The sequence below is a fragment of the Lepisma saccharinum genome, chromosome 2 (assembly GCF_977018435.1).
Source record: "Lepisma saccharinum chromosome 2, izLepSacc3.1, whole genome shotgun sequence".
Classification (NCBI taxonomy): Eukaryota; Metazoa; Arthropoda; class Insecta; order Zygentoma; family Lepismatidae; genus Lepisma; species Lepisma saccharinum.
Window position 1 is genome coordinate 160,094,505 of NC_139230.1, and position 20,648 is coordinate 160,115,152.

The window sequence follows — 20,648 nt, forward strand, 5'->3', positions numbered from 1 at the left end:
GTTCAAATCAGCGCCTCGTCAATGGCGCAGTGGTAACATCGTCCGGTGGAGGTACATGGTGGTTCGGATCACAAACAGTAGATTCAGTCCCTATTTGTATATTTAGTGGACTTAAAAATTTCAAAACCATGCAGTTCTTCATTAAACTAAAAATTTCGTTTCATTTTAATTAAATTAAAACAAAAATAAAAACTGGAAGGTTCAAATCCAAAACATTTTAATTTCCAAAAACCAAAAGTTTTATATCTGTTGAGCATGAAGCATAATGATGAAGTGAAGTAATACGGTTTTGTGGGTTGTAATAATTCAAAATAGTAAGATTGTTCCCTTAGCGTACGCATCCAGCATGGTATTTCAGAACCTTCTAGTGTGAGGAATTCCAGTAATATATTTGAACAGTATTCCTTCAGAAGTACAGAAAATACAACCTGAAAGGGAGAATTCCGACTCATCCCCCTTTACGAATCCCACCCTGCTTTCATAATTACAAGTGCCATGACATTCATTTGTGTGTATTTAACACGCTACTTTGTTTATCGTATTAAAAATACAAACATCCCGCACATTCAGCTATGCTATATGTTACGATTTGGCTTAACGTTCCAGTTATTTTACTTGTGATAAACATTTATTTCTAAATGAATTTAGGAAAAGATGGCAAAGTGAAAATACCAAACAGGAAAATGGCAAATGAAAGAAAATGACATACAGAACACAGGGGTGGGGTAACCAGTCATGCACCATGGGAGACGATCTTGTTTACTTCTTGAAGTTGTTAAATCTCAGATGGGTAGGTGGAGGCTCTTTTTTCATCCACCTAATTACGAGGCTACGAAGTTACTAATTACTTCTCTTTGCAGGCTACACTGAGCACGTCTCGGAGCCTCGGTTTCCATGTTTCCCCAGCGAGTCCTGTGTGTGACTTTCAAATTGCAGTTCACAACACAGTACGCAACAAGTTTGGACATGGCGTTTCTTTCATTTGCGCGAAACTATACTCTGTCCCGGGAATCTTTGGAGGGAGCGAACGAAAACAAGTCTCTGCGCAAGTAGTGACGCGAGACGGCTCGACCAGTTAACATGTGAGAGGGGATGGGATTGCGGGATGGGGGAAAGAGACTGCAATTACCAGCCTTTGCAACAGCGTGTTCTGCTTCAGCTCCGCCCATTCGCTCTCTCCCCTTGTCTGTCCTTGTGGCGACCTTGCTACAGAGATTCCCTGGATAGAGTATACTTGGCTAAAATTACTTGGGCTCTTGGCGATGTATAAGAAGAATGAACGATGTTGGTTATTTTGTTGTCTAATTGATTCTCTGACATTTTTAGCATATCAAGATCCTGGAATAAGATTTCAGAACTTGCTCTTTCCGAGGCTGAAACATAGGTTGACAACTCTTTAAGGTTAAGAAGAGTACCTCATGCTTCCCTCCACATATGTGTACTTGGAGCTACTCGCACGAACAATATATTTGTGAGATGGAAGAACAAGGTTTTCTTTTTCATTTGATGGGATATAAATATCCTACAGGATGGAAACTAATCAGGTGCATCCAGCAAGAAAATGCGTCAGGGAAAGCGGTCATTCCAGACACTGAGAGAAGACAAGTGCCAAATAAGAAAACTTGGAGATTGTATACCGACATGAAACATAAGCTTCGAAATTTGTGCATTGATTACAGTGATTGAAAAAAAGAACAATGCACGATTTCCTACGTGCAGTTGCGCATAATTTACGTTTCTGTACATGTGAAGAAAAATGTGTTTCAGTGCTCATTCTAGATGGTGCGTTATGGAAACTGATGAAAGTAATTGAAAATAAGTTTTGTTTTAGCTAATGTAGTCTCCTGTTTTACGTATTTTCACAATTGAAATTATAAAGGAAGGAGCGTTTCTTATTGAGCTAATGTGAGAAATAATCACTTATTATTTACTATTGCCTTTCTTTCCTTTGCCATTTATACCTTGACCATTTTTCCGTTTGCTTTTTAACTTGTCCATTGTTACCACTGCCACTTCTTCTTTGCCATTTTACCGGATACCTTCTTCAGAGAAGACTGGTTCCTAGTGCTAGTTTCTGTGACGATTTTCTTACGCGAACTTGAAAATTCAAGTACAATGCTAAAATACGCGTCGAATATCGTCACAATTCTCCTCATGCTTCCGGTACGCTTCGCGTCTGTGTTTTCTCTTCTATTTATTTGTTCGACCGCTAGAGGTCACCAGCGACGTTCCTCCGCTTCTCTAACTCTTTCTACAGGAAAACCAGTTCCGTTTCAGCTCGCGGGTCGCGAGAAAACCCTTGGAGTTGGACTCGTGGAAAAAGGAGAGAGATAGCGACTCGCAGAACTCAGTTCTTCTCTCCTTCCATGCCATGATTTGTAGCGAGGCACAATTAAGTTCTTCGAATAATACGGGGAAATGACGCTCTGATTTTTGCATACTGGTAGTTCGTCGGCAAAGGAGCTGGGAATTTTGCAAGGCGAGTTTCGGTAATTACGGCGATAAAAAATTGGAGGGTAGTCAACGACGGACCATTTTGACCGGACTTAACCTTCTTTGATGTGTTTGGTGGAGACAAGAACCACGAAGGAAGGAAGGAATTTGTTGCCATGAAGGAAGTTACGAGGAAATAGAGGACGATACCATTCCGGGAGAGATTGATGGCCGATTTGGATGACGTACTTTCCATTGTTCTAGATCCCGAGGAATTGCCCTGTTAATCCGACGGAGTCATTGGTTCGGTGGACTGAGGTATGTACATTACGATCCATTTGATAAGTGAACAGTGAACGTGTGTTTTCGGACTAGAATGTTATTTTTTTTTTTCTCCCCGTTCTTCTTTTTTCTCCGTCTCCCGTTTTTGCGTCGTTGCACGATAAATTGGTTTCAAGAGTTTAATGAGTAACGTCCGAGCGACGCATCGCCCGTAATAGAACTAGTTGATTAGTGATGGATGATTTTCACGCGGCCAAGCTATGATTGACACATCAGAAAATACTACACAAAAAAAGGGAATGAACGATTTTTGATCACGCAACCCCCCCCCCCCTCCTTTTTTGCAAAATAAAGAAATAAAAAAAAGAGAGACAAATTTTGTATAACGCGTCAGAAAGTACCAAGAGCACCAACGTAATCAATTTCTTAATTGGGTGGTTTTTTCTATTGGACAAAGAAAGGATATAAATGGAAGGGTTGACCGAAAAATAATGTAACTGAAAATTGACCTTGCATATTTTTACTCAATTGGTTTGAATTGCGTAATTGTACTGTTATTTGGAATGTTTTAATTCATCTATTCGCCATGTTCTTGGTCTGTAAACCAAATTGTTGATGAACTTTAGTTTATTGTAGTTGTGACTTGAAGGGAACAATTGTTATAAATTATTCATGTATGTGTTGCTCTTGAAGGATGCCTACCATTCGACGTTGTTGGGTTTGGCATAATAAATGTGGACTAATGTCACAAGGAATTGAATACAGTGTATGTAATTATCCCTCGTGAATAAGACTAGAGTGTTAATTCAATTTTGATTCAACGAGACGGTAATTGTGTTCGGACGGACGATGGCATCGATTGTAAATGGATAAAAGAGTTCGTTTTACCTTCTGTGTCTAGTCGAGTTGGTTCTCATTTTGAGACTGAGGCGACGGTTCAAAAAAAACTGTCATCAACCTCCACAATCCCTGACTTTGGTGACTGATTGGTTGTTCCACCCCTTTTTTTTTTTTTCTATTAAAATCGTCCTAGTACAAAAAATCCACGGACCTCACGCTATCCCTTTTAATAACAAAACCTTGACTATTTATTAAGCACGCAACCATCACGTTACAAAGTTTTTGGTAGCAGACCTGGTTCTGCATAGTGTCAAAAGTAAGAAAGCTTGGATTCACACCCTCTCTCCTTTTTTTAACAAAATTTTTTCCCCCCCACCCCCCCCTTCTAAAAAATTTTTTTTTTTTCCTTTTCCCTTTTCCAGGACTTTTGGTCTTGTCATATTTGAGAGTGCTAGTTGGTTTCACAAAAAGTCTGCAGTCGATTCTATATATATATATATATTTTTTTTATTATCTATATTTCCTTATGTTGCAGTCCTGTATTGTTACCACGTATGTGATAGTACCCGTTACCTTTTTGTTTTGTTTATTTGCTCTTTTGAATTTGGAAAAAACTTCTCGAGAGGTTTCAATAATGTCAACCCCTCTACATGGTCATTTGTACGGCTCGTCGACCTTCCCCTTTCCGCCTGTGAATATACAACCTTCCCCCTTTCAGCAGACCCCGCACCTTCATACACCCAGAGAACTTTTCTTACCCCCCGACTACTCACATGTTACAAACCACATTAGATATTCCGCAGCAATAGAACTTTTACAAGTTTTACCGCATACTGATGGTTCAGACCCAGACCAATTGTTTCATTTTTTATTAACTATATATAAAACCTTCAAACTTAATCTTTTGGATTTAGAATCCTTATTGTTAATGGCATTTTCATCCACTATGGGACAACTTCGGGAGGTTTGGTACAATGCTCTTATTGAGAAATTTCCATGGCCAACGTTCATACGAGTTATTTGGTATCGTTTGGTTCCCTTTTCCAAATTGCAGATATTACTGAACAAATATCTAACGCGTCCTCAGAAAACCGATGAATTCCTTTCCAGCTATTTGCATGAAATTCTCGACGCCTTTCATATATTACCCATTGATTGGTCCGAATCAAGTCTTTTAGAATCGGTCTTCCTGAATTTACAGGATGCCACCCGTTTACTTCTAATGGGTTTTAATCGGCCCACTTCTATAGTCAATTTTATAAATTTATCTAGAGAAATATGGCCCATGGAATTACGTCGCGTAGAGCAACAGGCGGAAGAATGCACCTCACACTCGGGTGCTCCACCACCAACCCCGTTACTTGTCCCTGTAGAACACCCACTACCGACTAGATCTGCATTTCCTTCCTCTACCCCCCCTTTGGCAACCTTTGCTACGTCAGACGATCTTCCTTCCAATGCGGATCCACAGACTAGTGTTCATTTATCGAATTCCTTGTTTTCACATTTGGGTACTCAACAAGTTTCGGTACCAGCGGTTACCACCTTAACGCATATTGAACACCCTTTGACTATTATTGAGACAGCGGTGCCGATTATCAATGCCACCTTGAATTCTATACCGAGTCGTATTCTTCTCGATTCGGGAAGTTCCGTATCCTTGATTGCAAGGGGATTTTTGGCCAGCTTACGCCCCAGACCCACCGTCCGTAAAGACACTATTCGTACGTTACAAACGGTCAATAGTCAGGCCATACGCCTGGACACAAGTGTTGTATTGACTTTGAAGCTACAGGGTTTGTCTTGGAAATGGAATTTTTGGATCTCAGAAAATTTACCCTTCCCTGTTATCCTTGGTTCCGATTTTTTTTCCCATACTAAGGGTACTATTTCCTTTGAACATTTACTTGTTTCTTTTCCCTATTCCTCTGATCCCATTCCTTTTGCCTCGACCGTACCTCCTACAACGCTACAACAGGCACGGTCTCCGGAAGTCGACGGCCCTCCTCATTTGATTGAGGTTCCCTCTAACATAATAAGTTTATTACATGAATATGATGATGTGGTTACAGAACGTGTTGGCAGTTGTACACTGGAACCAGTGTCTATTCCTTTAATCACTAATGTCCCCTTTCGTTCAAAGCCCTTTCAGTTAAATCCTACACAAACGGCCATTCTACGTCAACAAATCCAGGAATTGATGGATCAGAACATCATAGAGGCATGCGCCTCTCCTTACGCATCCCCTTGTTTCCTTGTTGACAAAAAGGATGGTGGACATCGCCTGGTATGTAGTTATAAGCATCTAAATAGACTCATCGCCTATGACAACTTTCCCCAAAGCCGTATTGATTTGATATTTCAACATTTACAATCGGCTCGGGTATTTTCTTGCTTGGACCTCTGTCAAAGTTTCCATCAGATACGGTTAGATGAGCCTAGTAAAGACTTAACGGCGTTCGTCACCTCTTTCGGTCAATACCGGTATACCAGGGTTCCCTTTGGTATCAATCTGGGTACTCAACTTTTGACACGTGCCTTAGATAAAATTTTGGGTCCATTTAAATTTAAATTCCTCGTCACATATGCCGATGATGTCTTGATCTTTAGTCCGGATGAGGAAACTCACTTGCAACATCTTCAATTGGTTCTTCAGGCTTTCCGAGAAGCTGGGTTAACCGTCAATCCCACTAAGTCCAAATGGATGCAAAGGGAAGTCAAATACTTGGGATACATTTTACGTGAGGGACAGCTTGTCTTAGACCCCGACCGCATTTCGGCGATTCAGGATATACCTCCCCCTAGGAACCTTAAAGCTGTTCAGCGTGTTCTGGGATTATTGGGGTACTATTCCCGCTTCATTCCATCATATTCGGAGTTGACTTCTTTTCTTACAGATAAAAAGAAAAAGGGCATAGCCTTCGTATGGTCAGAGAGTGACCAACAACAATTTGATCACCTTAAGCAGGTTTTTCTTGAACATACGGTTTTAGCTTTACCGGACTTTTCCAAGGAATTTGTCCTCCAATGTGACGCTTCGGGATTGGCATTGGGGGCTACTCTTAATCAACGTATGCCTGATGGGTCTTTACGCCCTATTGCGTTTGCTTCCCGTAAGCGGACCGATATAGAACGTCGACAATCCATATACGAGGCCGAATGTTGCGCGATCGTTTATGGATTCAAAAAGTTCGAGACCTACTTAACAGAGAAGCATTTTACACTTCAGACCGATAATCAGGCTCTTTCCTGGCTTTTACGACACCCTGAGCAATATGGCAAATTTGGGCGATGGTTGCTGTACCTGTCGCGATTTTCATATTCTGTCGAGCATATCGCCTCTCGACTTAATCCTGTTGCCGATTGTTTGTCACGAATGTACTCACCTGAGGAATTCCAGATTTCTCCCTTCCCTGTTACCTCTCTTGCCTGCGCGGCTCCTAAATTCCAAATTATCCCCTTTAGTAAATCCGATATTCTTGACCTTCAACAAAAAGATGCAAATTTACAACCAATAGTAGAACAATTACGTGCAGGACAAAAATATAAACATTACGCCCTGTATCATGACTTACTTGTTTGGCAACCCCCACGCACCAAAGCTTCCTTGGTTGTTGTACCCCACACTCTTCAACATCTGATTTGTCGCTATTATCACGATACGCCTATGGGAGGTTCCCATTTGGGTATTCAAAAGTGTACTAAGAAAATAATGTCAGTCTTTTGGTGGTCATCCTGTGTTCAAGATATTAAAGCATATGTCAAGTCTTGTGATACTTGCCAAAAGGCCAAATTGGCCATACGAAAGCCTCCGGGGTTCTTGTCATCTGAAATCATAAAACATCCTTGGCGACGCTTATATATAGATCTTGTTGGTCCTCTTGTGCGTTCGTCAAAGGGTCATTCGTATATTCTAGTAGTGGTGGATGCCTTTTCAAAATGGGTTTCTCTTTATCCTCTTCGAGGACCCACATCAAATCAGATAGTGGAAAAGCTTCGATCTTTATTCCTTGTGTTTGGGGCTCCTTGCGAACTGGTGTCAGATAATGCTTCATATTTTCGATCCCGTCACTTTAATTCTTTTTTGTTTGAATCTCGGGTGAAACATATTTATACTAGCTCATATTACCCTAACCCTTCATTGGCAGAAAGATTTATTCGCAATCTCAAGGCATCCTTGATAGCGTACCATTCAGATGACCATACAAAATGGGACGTCCATTTACATGCTATTTCCTTTGCGTTTAATACCGCAGTACAGGAGAGCATTCAAACTACTCCTTCACAAATAATGTTCGGACGAGACATTGATGGCCCCATGAATTTTTTTTGGGAATTCACATCTGATTCCGACTTGGTCGGCCCTCCTTCGGCCGATCGTGCAAAATGCTGGGCTCAAGCCTTTCATCACCTACAAAAGGCGTGGGTTACACGGCGGGATCGTTATGACCCTAAAAGGCAGCCTTCTTTATTTAAAGTAGGAGATATGGTTCTATATAAAACCTACCCTCAGAGTAAGGCCTTCCAGAACATTACCGCCAAACTCCAACAACGATGGGCTGGTCCTGCCAAAGTGTTTAAGCTCTTAGGTCCAGTAACGGCTCTCTTAGTCGATCCCGAAACTGAGGTTTTTCTTCGCAAAGTTCATATATCACATCTTAAACCTTATTATGTTCGGGATGATCCTCCTCCTGATATTGACTTGTCCGATACACAACTAGCTTCTGTCTTGCATCCTATGGAAGGAAGGAATTTCAATCGCCCCTTGCGTCAATCTCAATCTTTATATTGCAATTTTTGCCACCGAAGTGGACATTCCACGTTTCACTGCCGCCGTCGTCCCTCTCAGCATGATTACAATTCTCGTAATCCGACTGTTCCAAGGTAATTGAGGCATTACCCTCACATGTATGGTAGGGTAGTAAAGTGTTTATGTATTTTGAAATGTTAAGGTTTTCTTTTTAGGAATTTGTACTATTTATATCCTTGCTTATTTACCTGTGTTTATGTATTGTTTTGAATTCTTACAGGGGTATCCTATAAATATTTATTTACGGAAAGTTCATCAAAGCAAGGCATATTATGTTCTTACTCAACTGCCAATATTCAATTCATTTTTCTAAATTTAGATATTAATCTTTATACCTGCTTCACAGTATATGTACATTTTGGGGGAAATTGTTATAAAAATCTGTAATTGGTGCTCTTATTCCTCGCTGTATTCCCTTCCTCCCTTTGGTTCCTCTCCTCTTTCCTATCCTTTTGTTTATTCTTCTATTTCCTTCTTCTAATGTATTTCCTTTTTTTTTCTTTTCATGATTTTTGAGGAACCTCACAATTATATACCACCTTGGAATAAGTGGAATTGAGGCATCTTATGGACGACAACCTCTCTCTGTGCAATAATATATATTTCCTCATCTACGTCGCAATTGTTGCCATACTCGATTATCTTCAGAACCCCCCCCCCCCCAATTAAGTGCTACGTATCAGGTTTCTACTCTTATGCTGTTGCATACAATTTTGGTGCCCACTTACAGACTTTATTGGCACTTATTGTAATTATGTGTTGTAAAAAGTTGTTATTATGTATGATCATATTCTCAAATTGTTAAAATTTTTATACGATTTGTTCGCTCTCATCTTAGATTGCAATCGATCTTTCACCTCCATTTACATCATCTTTATTATATTTATTCAAAGTATTTATTTAGTGTATTTCACTTGTTGTAAATTATTAATTTATATGTAGTCAATTGCCTTTCCAGAAAGTACCAATTTATTAGATAATAATAATTCTATTAGGCAGTCATTTGTTGGTAATCACAATTTTGTGTTTTGACTTATTTATTGTCAATTTTAAAGGTTTTTTGTTCAAGGTCATTAATGGGTTATTTCATATTTATATATATGCTTAAATGGTTACGGGTTACTTCAAAATGGTGCTCTTGGGTTACTATTTGTGCTACGTAATAATGGTGACGGGTGGTGTGCCCCCTTGGCGTACTCTTTTTTTGCCAGGCAGGGGAGTTTGTGACGATTTTCTTACGCGAACTTGAAAATTCAAGTACAATGCTAAAATACGCGTCGAATATCGTCACAATTCTCCTCATGCTTCCGGTACGCTTCGCGTCTGTGTTTTCTCTTCTATTTATTTGTTCGACCGCTAGAGGTCACCAGCGACGTTCCTCCGCTTCTCTAACTCTTTCTACAGGAAAACCAGTTCCGTTTCAGCTCGCGGGTCGCGAGAAAACCCTTGGAGTTGGACTCGTGGAAAAAGGAGAGAGATAGCGACTCGCAGAACTCAGTTCTTCTCTCCTTCCATGCCATGATTTGTAGCGAGGCACAATTAAGTTCTTCGAATAATACGGGGAAATGACGCTCTGATTTTTGCATACTGGTAGTTCGTCGGCAAAGGAGCTGGGAATTTTGCAAGGCGAGTTTCGGTAATTACGGCGATAAAAAATTGGAGGGTAGTCAACGACGGACCATTTTGACCGGACTTAACCTTCTTTGATGTGTTTGGTGGAGACAAGAACCACGAAGGAAGGAAGGAATTTGTTGCCATGAAGGAAGTTACGAGGAAATAGAGGACGATACCATTCCGGGAGAGATTGATGGCCGATTTGGATGACGTACTTTCCATTGTTCTAGATCCCGAGGAATTGCCCTGTTAATCCGACGGAGTCATTGGTTCGGTGGACTGAGGTATGTACATTACGATCCATTTGATAAGTGAACAGTGAACGTGTGTTTTCGGACTAGAATGTTATTTTTTTTTTCTCCCCGTTCTTCTTTTTTCTCCGTCTCCCGTTTTTGCGTCGTTGCACGATAAATTGGTTTCAAGAGTTTAATGAGTAACGTCCGAGCGACGCATCGCCCGTAATAGAACTAGTTGATTAGTGATGGATGATTTTCACGCGGCCAAGCTATGATTGACACATCAGAAAATACTACACAAAAAAAGGGAATGAACGATTTTTGATCACGCAACCCCCCCCCCCTCCTTTTTTGCAAAATAAAGAAATAAAAAAAAGAGAGACAAATTTTGTATAACGCGTCAGAAAGTACCAAGAGCACCAACGTAATCAATTTCTTAATTGGGTGGTTTTTTCTATTGGACAAAGAAAGGATATAAATGGAAGGGTTGACCGAAAAATAATGTAACTGAAAATTGACCTTGCATATTTTTACTCAATTGGTTTGAATTGCGTAATTGTACTGTTATTTGGAATGTTTTAATTCATCTATTCGCCATGTTCTTGGTCTGTAAACCAAATTGTTGATGAACTTTAGTTTATTGTAGTTGTGACTTGAAGGGAACAATTGTTATAAATTATTCATGTATGTGTTGCTCTTGAAGGATGCCTACCATTCGACGTTGTTGGGTTTGGCATAATAAATGTGGACTAATGTCACAAGGAATTGAATACAGTGTATGTAATTATCCCTCGTGAATAAGACTAGAGTGTTAATTCAATTTTGATTCAACGAGACGGTAATTGTGTTCGGACGGACGATGGCATCGATTGTAAATGGATAAAAGAGTTCGTTTTACCTTCTGTGTCTAGTCGAGTTGGTTCTCATTTTGAGACTGAGGCGACGGTTCAAAAAAAACTGTCATCAACCTCCACAATCCCTGACTTTGGTGACTGATTGGTTGTTCCACCCCTTTTTTTTTTTTTCTATTAAAATCGTCCTAGTACAAAAAATCCACGGACCTCACGCTATCCCTTTTAATAACAAAACCTTGACTATTTATTAAGCACGCAACCATCACGTTACATTTCTTAGATTTACTGTCTGTCAAAGGCTATTCTATATTGTTGTGGATGTAATTAAAAGCGTTGATCATCACTCTCATGTATTTCAAAAATACATTTTTCTTTGTTCATTTGAAACTTTAGGAAAAGATTATGGAATTCTCCAAATCTTTGTCGTCCGTGATTAATTTCACACACTCCTACTCTTTGTCCACAGAATTTTCCTTTTCGTTAATTTCAACCAGAAACTGTTCGTTCTTACCTGTAAACATCTTTCCTCAAGGACAGTTATTTGCAAACTACGCTTGTTTCCTAATTTTTACGTTGCCACAAATTACCATTTCAAGCGTCTGAAAGAAGAATTTGCAACTGAAAGCAACAAGCCTACCGATTGCCAGATTTCTACGTGTCACATTCTATGGCATGGCTCGTAAGCTCGTCAGGCGCTTGAAAATAAGCAATACAGTAAGAATTTAATGAGTTAACACTGAAGTGGTCGCAAGGAAATAAAACTCGTCGTTGGTTGAAATATTCTGGTTCATTTTTTTTTCTTTTTTTACTCAACACTTACAGGAGGAAGGAAATCCAAAATTTGGTGCATTAACTTTGGATGTGATGAAACCAAACAAAAATATATATATTAGAATCTTACTTTTATTACTTTTTTTCTCTAAAAGAATCAGAAACAGGTTTTCGGTGGTCTGGACACACGCACTAGTTATATCTGTAATAGATTTCGGAGACACTTACTTCACAGAGATACCACGTATCCGAAAAAACTTCCGTTAATGGTCGCGCGGATCACTATTGTGCTTCACTGAAATATGAGCTCTAATAACAAGTCAACAATGGATAAATTGCAAATAATGACTGAACGAACATAGTTCCTTGACTGTTCTAGGAAGGTACACTGGAGGTCAAGAGTGTTGTAGCAGTAGCACGTAAAATTACATCCGCGCGACCACTGCAGCATTAAACAACTTTGGGAGATGTTTAAGGGAGAATTCACACCGAAGAGAGACGTGTCGCTTGAAAACGAGTCAATAAGCAACTACGTTTTACACCGTAACGGCATGGCAGGCCGCACAAGGCTTTCGTTCGATTGGTGAAATCCTGAAGCGACACGTGTCGCCTGTCGCTTCGTTGTTAATTCTCCCTAAACAACTTTATTTTGTCTTTCAGAACACAAGTAAGTCAAGTCAAGTGGTGGAACAACTCAGAAGTTGGCATGGGTAGTATTAAGGGATGGGCTGAGGGTCCCTTTGCCCACCATATCGCACCGACTTCTGTGACGGAGTGGTTAGCACAGCGTGCTACGATGTCAGGGGTCCCAAGTTCGAGGCCCGGCCTAGGCATGAGTGTTCTTGAATGTCCCTTCATCAATTTCATCATATCATTACTCATCCTCATTGTCGTGATTATCCAATATAAGCAGAAAACGAAGTTAAATGTAAAAATCAATCAACCCACCGTATTGTCTAGATCTGACGATAAGATAAGGTTAAAAGACTGTTATTCCCTCTTCTCTTCTCTAAAAAGCGATTGTCTCCTTCTTGATGCCTAAAATTAAACAACATCTAAACTTAAAAGAAAATATTAATTGGCATAAGAGTAATAACGATGACACCATTTAAAGCCTAAAATTAAGGGGTCATGCTCAAAGACCACGCTTAAAATTACAGTAAACATTCATTGAAACGTACAGTGCAACAGCTAAAAAATAGAAAGCCATCCGCCTTCACCTTTCTTTACGCCACTGCTCATTGTACAACAATGACAAAACCAGCAAAAAAAAATCTCACTAATAAAGAAAACAAAATAGCCTGCAATCACTCGCTCATAGCTGCGGTTTGTTTCGAAAGATTAAGATAGCAGTGTGGGGGTTTGCACTCCTGCATCACCCCTCTCGGAATGATTTCGATTGGTTTGCACGTCACCTTGTGGTCCGCTCTAGCGAATGAGCCTTCGCTTCTGGGAGGAGAGGTAAAGATGGGAGATGAAGTCACTGCCAAGTTATTCCTTCAGCGCTGTAGTTTTGAAATAATTTCAGCATCCATGATCAGTGCCAGGTTCATGTCTTACATGTAATTACAACAAACAGATATTTCAAAAGTTCTCCAGAATTTACGCTCGAATAAAAAAAATGTTAGCTTTAGTTTCTCAATATGTATCATGATAGACTTCATCTACTTGTGATAATATTCTACTTTATATGTTGATATGTAGCTATTACATGATCTCTAAGAGCCAGAAGTGGTTCGTTGTTCTGAAGTAGGTGTAGGACCAGTTGGAAAAATAAATTGGGTAATAGAGTAAATTAGATCAATAGTTACACATACTTATTAGAAAATGGGGTTTCTAACAAAACACACACTAAAATCTTCTAATAAGTATGTGTAAACTATTGATTTAATTTTTTACTGGTATATTACCCATTTTTTCCTACTAGCTCTTAACTTACTTCTGAGCTACCAGCCGTCACTGGTAAGAGCAGAATTTTGAGATTTTTAACACATTGACTGCCACCATGTAACTGAAAATGTATCTCTTCTGGGCCAATCCGATTTTCTTGTTACTGACCGACTGTGAATAAAATGTGTATGCATAATATCTCAATACAATTGAAATTAAGCCCATTGTTGAGGTTTTTGTGGTGTGTATGCATTTCTATACACGCGGCGTAGGTTTTCAATTTGAGGTTGTATGCCACGTGTATATGATTTCATACACGTAATTATTCGCTTTGTGTTACCACATTTTGTCTTGTTCTTTTTGAATATCACGCTGTTTTAAAATTTTGTGGTGATCAAAGTACCAAAATTATCAGACTACTGGAGCACTCACTAGTGCTTTGTTTGATTTTCCTCTTCCCCGAAGTATGATGAGTAGAAACAGATTTGAACTGCTTCTACGAATGTGGCATTTTGCAGACAATTCACGTGCTGTCCCTAATGATAGATTACAAAAAATTACGAACATCACCAAAAAACTCATTTCACAAGTCCAAGAAATATACACACCAGGGGGAAAAAAATTGTGTCGACGAAAGTATGATACCATGGCGGGGAAGACTTTCATTTCGGCAATACATCCCTTCCAAAAAGAATAAATATGGAGTGAAAGTTTTCAAGTTGTGTGCCAGCAGGGGCTATACATGGAACATTATTCTTTATGTTGGAAATATAAACGGCCGGTAACATGTCAGTTCCTGAAACTGTTGTGTTACAGCTTGTAAGAGATCCTCTCGGTGAAGGCCGGCGTCTTTACGCAGATATAATTATCACACCAGCGTTCCTCTTGCTTACCTTGCCATTGACAATAATACCCATCTGATTGGTACAATTAGGTCTAACTAACCGTAAATATTTGCCAGCAAATGTTGTTCAAGATAAATTGAGGAAAGGTGATATTGTAGGAATGGAAACTCAGGAAGGTGTAACTATTCTGAAGTGGAAAGATAAGAGAGATGTGTTAGTCCTATCTACAGCTCACTCTGCTGAAGAGGTAACTGTAACAGAAAGACGTGGTTCAGAAATTAGAAAGCCTACCGCAATTATTGATTACACTACTAGCAAGTCCGTCATTGACGTAAGTGATCAATTCGCTTCATATGGGAATGCTCTGCGAAAGACTACAAAATGGTACAAGAAAGTAATTATTGAATTTATATGGAGAACGGCTCTCGTGAATGCCTACATTCTCTACAGTGACTGCATCCAGTCCAGTAACATACACATAAATGAATTCAGGAAACTTGTAATCCTAAATATTATTTCTGAACAATTAACTCCTGGACAGCAAACTCACTTTACCTGGGCAACAAGGCAGAAAAACTCCAACTCATCACTTGATAAACAAAGTAGGGGATAATGGAAGAAAGATGCAAGGACGCTGTGAACATTGCTACAAAATCTATGGCAGAAGTGGAAATTCTGACTCGACAGGGAGGAAGTTTGCCAGGTGGGTGAAGACAGTATGTGACAAATGTCCCAAAAATCCTTTTATGTGCCGGGAGTGTTTCAACAAAAATCATTGAACTTCCAAAGTGTTCGGTACAAAATATGTCATTCTTATATCTATATATATCTACAAGGAACATAAGTTTACAAAAAAATATTATATAACGAATCGTTTTGTAAGAATTATGATGTACTAGCAATGTATTCCATAATGTATAATCGTTTGCTGTGAATTCAAACCAGAAAAAAATGTATTTACACATTTACCCTTCTTCTTTAGTTGTCAATACATTTGTACTAGTGAAAATAATACGTAAGCGTAAATAAAGATTTGAAGATTTTATTACTCTTGTAAGACATTACAGAACGAAAAATTATTACTGCCCCATCTTAGCTGTACGCCACGGCTATTTAACAGTCATATAGTTTTGCTTGAACTGTGTACGCATTTCCATACACGCGGCCAAGAATCAGGTTCTTGTTTGTGTATGGAGTAGCATACACATGGCCCAGAAGCAAGAAGCCATGTGTATGATATATCATACACACGGCAGTCAATGTGTTACCCATTTTTTCCTACTAGCTCTTAACTTACTTCTGAGCTACCAGCCGTCACTGGTAAGAGCAGAATTTTGAGATTTATATACTTGCTTTGAGAGAAGCAAAATTATGAAGGAATCACTCTATAGAGTGATTATTCGGATCCCACTATATACTGTAGGTCCAGTCCGATTAGTAACTTAAAACACACTTTTAGCAACGCACAGTCGATTTTGAGGTACAAACATAAGACCTCTTAAAAATGAACTTTTGGGTCCTGCAAAGACTTCTCTGCTCACAACTTCCATTTGCAATTTCTATCCTTAAAAAAGTGATTGACGCCTAATAAAGGTCCAAGGTTTATTGACGACGCGTCACAATTTGTTTATCGAAGCTTTGTATTTCATTCATGTTAATAAACTGTCGTGGAAATCCGAATATTTCGTGGCTTGTTTATTGAACTCAGCGTCACAGGAAAAGCCCCAAATCAGTATTGCGGGGTTTCTTCCACAATTGGTTTTTTGGTCCTGTCATATTGATGGAGAACTCCAAGTTCCCTCTCACTTAGAGACTCGGATTTTCCCATTTTTCGCAGATTTTCGGAGTGGAGACTTCAGCTGATTGGGCTGTCAAAGTTTGGACTTCTGCTAATTTATTTTTTCTACTGCTTCCTCCATATCCTAGCTTGAAAATATAAGCAAGAATTCTATTGCGCTTAGAAAAAACATATTTTAAAAATCCAAACGTTCAACTTTCGAATGAAGTTTCCATATTCAATAAGTGTGAGTTGCACGAGAAATAAATGTGAGAAGAGGAAAAATATAGGATGGCTTGAAAAGAATGTAGTTCTTTTTGTTTGCAACCACTCGATATGTGAATATAATCGACTTTAACTTATTTGAAGTCATAATTTTCAATAGTAATCAATTTGTAGGGATATGGAGGATGAATATAAGAAATCTATATTCCAATAACGATATAACGTCGCAAATAATTACAAGAGCTTTAATTTATTCTACTTGCCGATGCTGCCAGTTGATGGCAAATAATAATGAAAAAATGTTCCGCCATTAAAACTCCTCGACGTGATGTGCTGACACTAGACATAGCACTATGTGGCACACATGCACTACTGGGGAACTTCCATCTGTATTGATCAGCTTCGATTCACTCTATAATTCTGTCCCGAATACCATCATCAATATGGGTTCGTTGGGGCACATTCACTTCGTTAAACGCACTGTCGCATCAATGAAAAATACAATTTTTGCACTATCCTGCAGTTTTAACCAGTCTGATTATGATGCGTAACGTTTGAGGTGATTCCATCTCCACCACTACCATGTATATGGGCAATATAAATTACGTTTCAGAAATCCAAAAATAAACATGGATATATTTTTATGTTGGTTCATCTTGCGTAAAGCGGTATTTTTCTCTGGTTTACAATTCTCTTTATTTATTTAGATTGAAAAACATGTTCAAACGAACTATAGTATGACCCGGCTATGATATATTCCATTGATTCAAATACTAATGGTGGGTATTAAATCATCGTCCCTTATATGTAAATTAAAATTACAAAGAACATTTTATGCTGATCTTCTGCAAAAGATTTGCAAAGTACGTATATTATAATTAACCGTAAGTACGTACATAATAAGGAATGAGTTTACAATCCTTTTCTACATGATACACTTTCGCATTCCAAAAAGAAATCAGTCGTCCTGACTCTGACTGTCATTTTCTTTCTCTCTCTCTCTCTCTCTCTCCCTCTCCCTCCCTCACACACACATACACGCACACACCCCTTTTCATGTACTTGGAAAATAGTACAAAAGCTAATTATGGCGCCAGTTTCGGTATGGTCTTCATAATTATTTTACGTGTGTGACCAACGATTTTGTTCCGAGGTTTCAGGTTTAAGTCTGTCCTGGGTATTGTGTTTCTCTGCAAGTGTCCCTTCATCAATTTTATATGATCATAATTCATCCACATCGTGACGAGTAAATGAAACAGGATGATAAGAAAAATTTATTGTGCATGTAAACTGGTAGACAAATTATCACATTAGTAGCTATGAAGGCGGCCGATGAGGGGGGCTGCAGTCCTAAAAACTAACTAGAGAACTAAACTAAAAACGTTGAAAAACGATATTATTCTGAGGAAATATTTCGTTTCCGTAATCTCTACTGAAAATGGGAGTTTCCGCTGATTTGTTGAGAAAAAGGCTTAATAATATTCAATCAAGAAAGCCAAGTGAGTTTTCTGATTGTATTTTATATGTACCGGAAATGTATTCTGTTTCCATTTCCGGACCTCCACCGGTAGTAAACGGCATATTAAATCATTTAATTCCAATTAATATTTAATCATAGATCTTTGACCTTCTCCATTTAGAGTACAATTTCAGAGTTATATAATAATGAGCAATCAGTGGATCCATCGAAAATTAAATTAGACACTCGTTTCAAACATACTATGAATTCCATTACCACATCCACATAAATTTTAATAGGCAAACGAAACGAATTTTTTTATTGACCACAAGAATACCAAATAAATAAGGATAATAGGTATTGTTACACTAATGTGTTATTCCTTACAGAAAGGTTAAATAATTATTATAATTGATATAAACATATTCACGATTTTTAATTCATGTCCACAATAAGAATATGCAAAAAGCCTCAAGTTGTTACATATTTGTTTTCAATATTGGCTTCATTGGCTTCGTTGTATTTAATTTGAAATTAAAATGTAACAAGCCTGACAAATATGGTATATATAGGTAACTGAAACGTAGAACAGAATTTAGGGTATTTACAATTGTTGTGTGTTTAAAAATCTTTACTTTATTTTCACTTTACAGGTAAGTTAACACTAAGGATAACGTGATATTGTGTATACTGCTAAACATATCAGTGCCTTAATAATTGAATGCCTATACCCATCTACTACCAAGGGTATTACGAGCCGGAAAAAATGATTAATTATACGATCGTGAAAGGGAAACGTTATTCACAATTAATGATAATGCCAATAAAATTCATCGTTGGTACACTATGTTTCCGGAATCTGAGGAACAAGACCGCGCATAGCGGCAGAGAAAGGGAGAAATCGAATGGGCAGAGCGAAGCAGTACACGCAGCTACAAAGACTGGTAACTGCAGTCGCTTTCCGCCCTCGACGCCATCCCATCCCCTCTCACGTGTTTATTGGTGGAGCCGTCTCGCGTCGCTACTTGCGCAGATACTTGTTTTCGTTCTCTTGCTCCAGAGATAGAGCATAGATGCTTTGTTCTGTTTGAAGGGTTAGATTAATTGCAGTAGCAGACGACTTGGGTTTATTTCCCGGTTACTCTCATTGAAGCCACGTCAACAGTCTAGCACCTGCTCCCAGCTTTACTATCTCTTTGCTTTTGGCCAATCGATTTGACAGTTTCTGTCTATGCCTGGTAAGCCCGTAGGAGTGACGCAGACATTAATACACAAAATTAAGATACCCTCATTTGAGGGAACAAAATAATTCATGCCATTAGTTATCATTTTATAAGCCTGAGAGTTGCATGACTCTGCGAATAGTCTAGCATAGAACACAACAGACCATCACCTGCCGCCGCGGTGGCATCCAGATGGGAAAATACGGTGAGCACAGTTGACTCCTAATGCAATGCAGTGTTATTGTTGTTTTTTGTATGCTTGAATTGTTAAGTCCACTTTATGTAGATATAGGTTAATCGGGACTGAACCTACAGTTTAAAGTGGTATTCGAGTCACTGTGCAATGTGCCTCCACCGGCTATCGAACCTTGGACCCCTTGATTACAAGGCGACGATGCTACAAGCATCGGGGAGGCACTTATTGTTGTTCTCAACATATTTAAAATCTCCCACTTCTCATACGCACATATAGCACAAGAACATAACCTTGACAATGTAACAATGTATATGTATACATGTAATATGTATATTTAATATATATGTGTATGTAATATATTACATATGTAATATGATATAACCATGACATTGTAACATCTCAGAAGTATAGTTTCGGGTGCTGCATGGGTTGTATCGTCCGGGAAAAATTGTGTAACGAAAAATGGGATAATTGAAGAATCGTCGAAGGCCTACATCACCCCATTTTATTAGTATGATTTTAAGATATTTCCCTCAAACTACTTCATTTCTATCCATTTCTGCTCACTGAATTAAGTTCGCATATTACTCAGTGCTGTACCAGAATTTCACTTCGAAATTTGAAACCAAATCTCCCAACAGAAATTCGACTTCAGATACGGATGCATTCTGCGGGAATATTATTTTTGCTGGAAAGGAAATACACCTTTGGGTTTGTGTGGAAAGTGAGTACTTTTATGTGAAACTCTTCATACGAAGTAATTTTATTACTGAAGCGAGGTCAACGTATTCTAGGTAGCATCTTTCCTAGAGGATCAAAAATAAAAATAGCAAGAAATGTTATTTTTGGATTCATATCAAGAATTATCCATCGACTGAAATACTGTTTATTTCAGAATTACAGAGGTCTGAGAAAGCTTCTATGAGCACAATAAACGCTTTCTCTAATCTGCTTGTAAATGTACAGTGTCTCTCAAAAGTTTTAGGACAACGACATTTTAAACTAGGCAACCCAATTTACACAAGGCGTTGGTGGGTTGCGTGTAGAGTTAGGCTCAATTTCAGGGTTGCCACATGCACAATAGATATTTATAAAATACGCGAAAAAATAAAAACAAGTAATATTGTATAAAATTATTAAAAATATCACTATTATATCGCAATTGACAAAATTTATTCTCAAAGAAAAAAAAT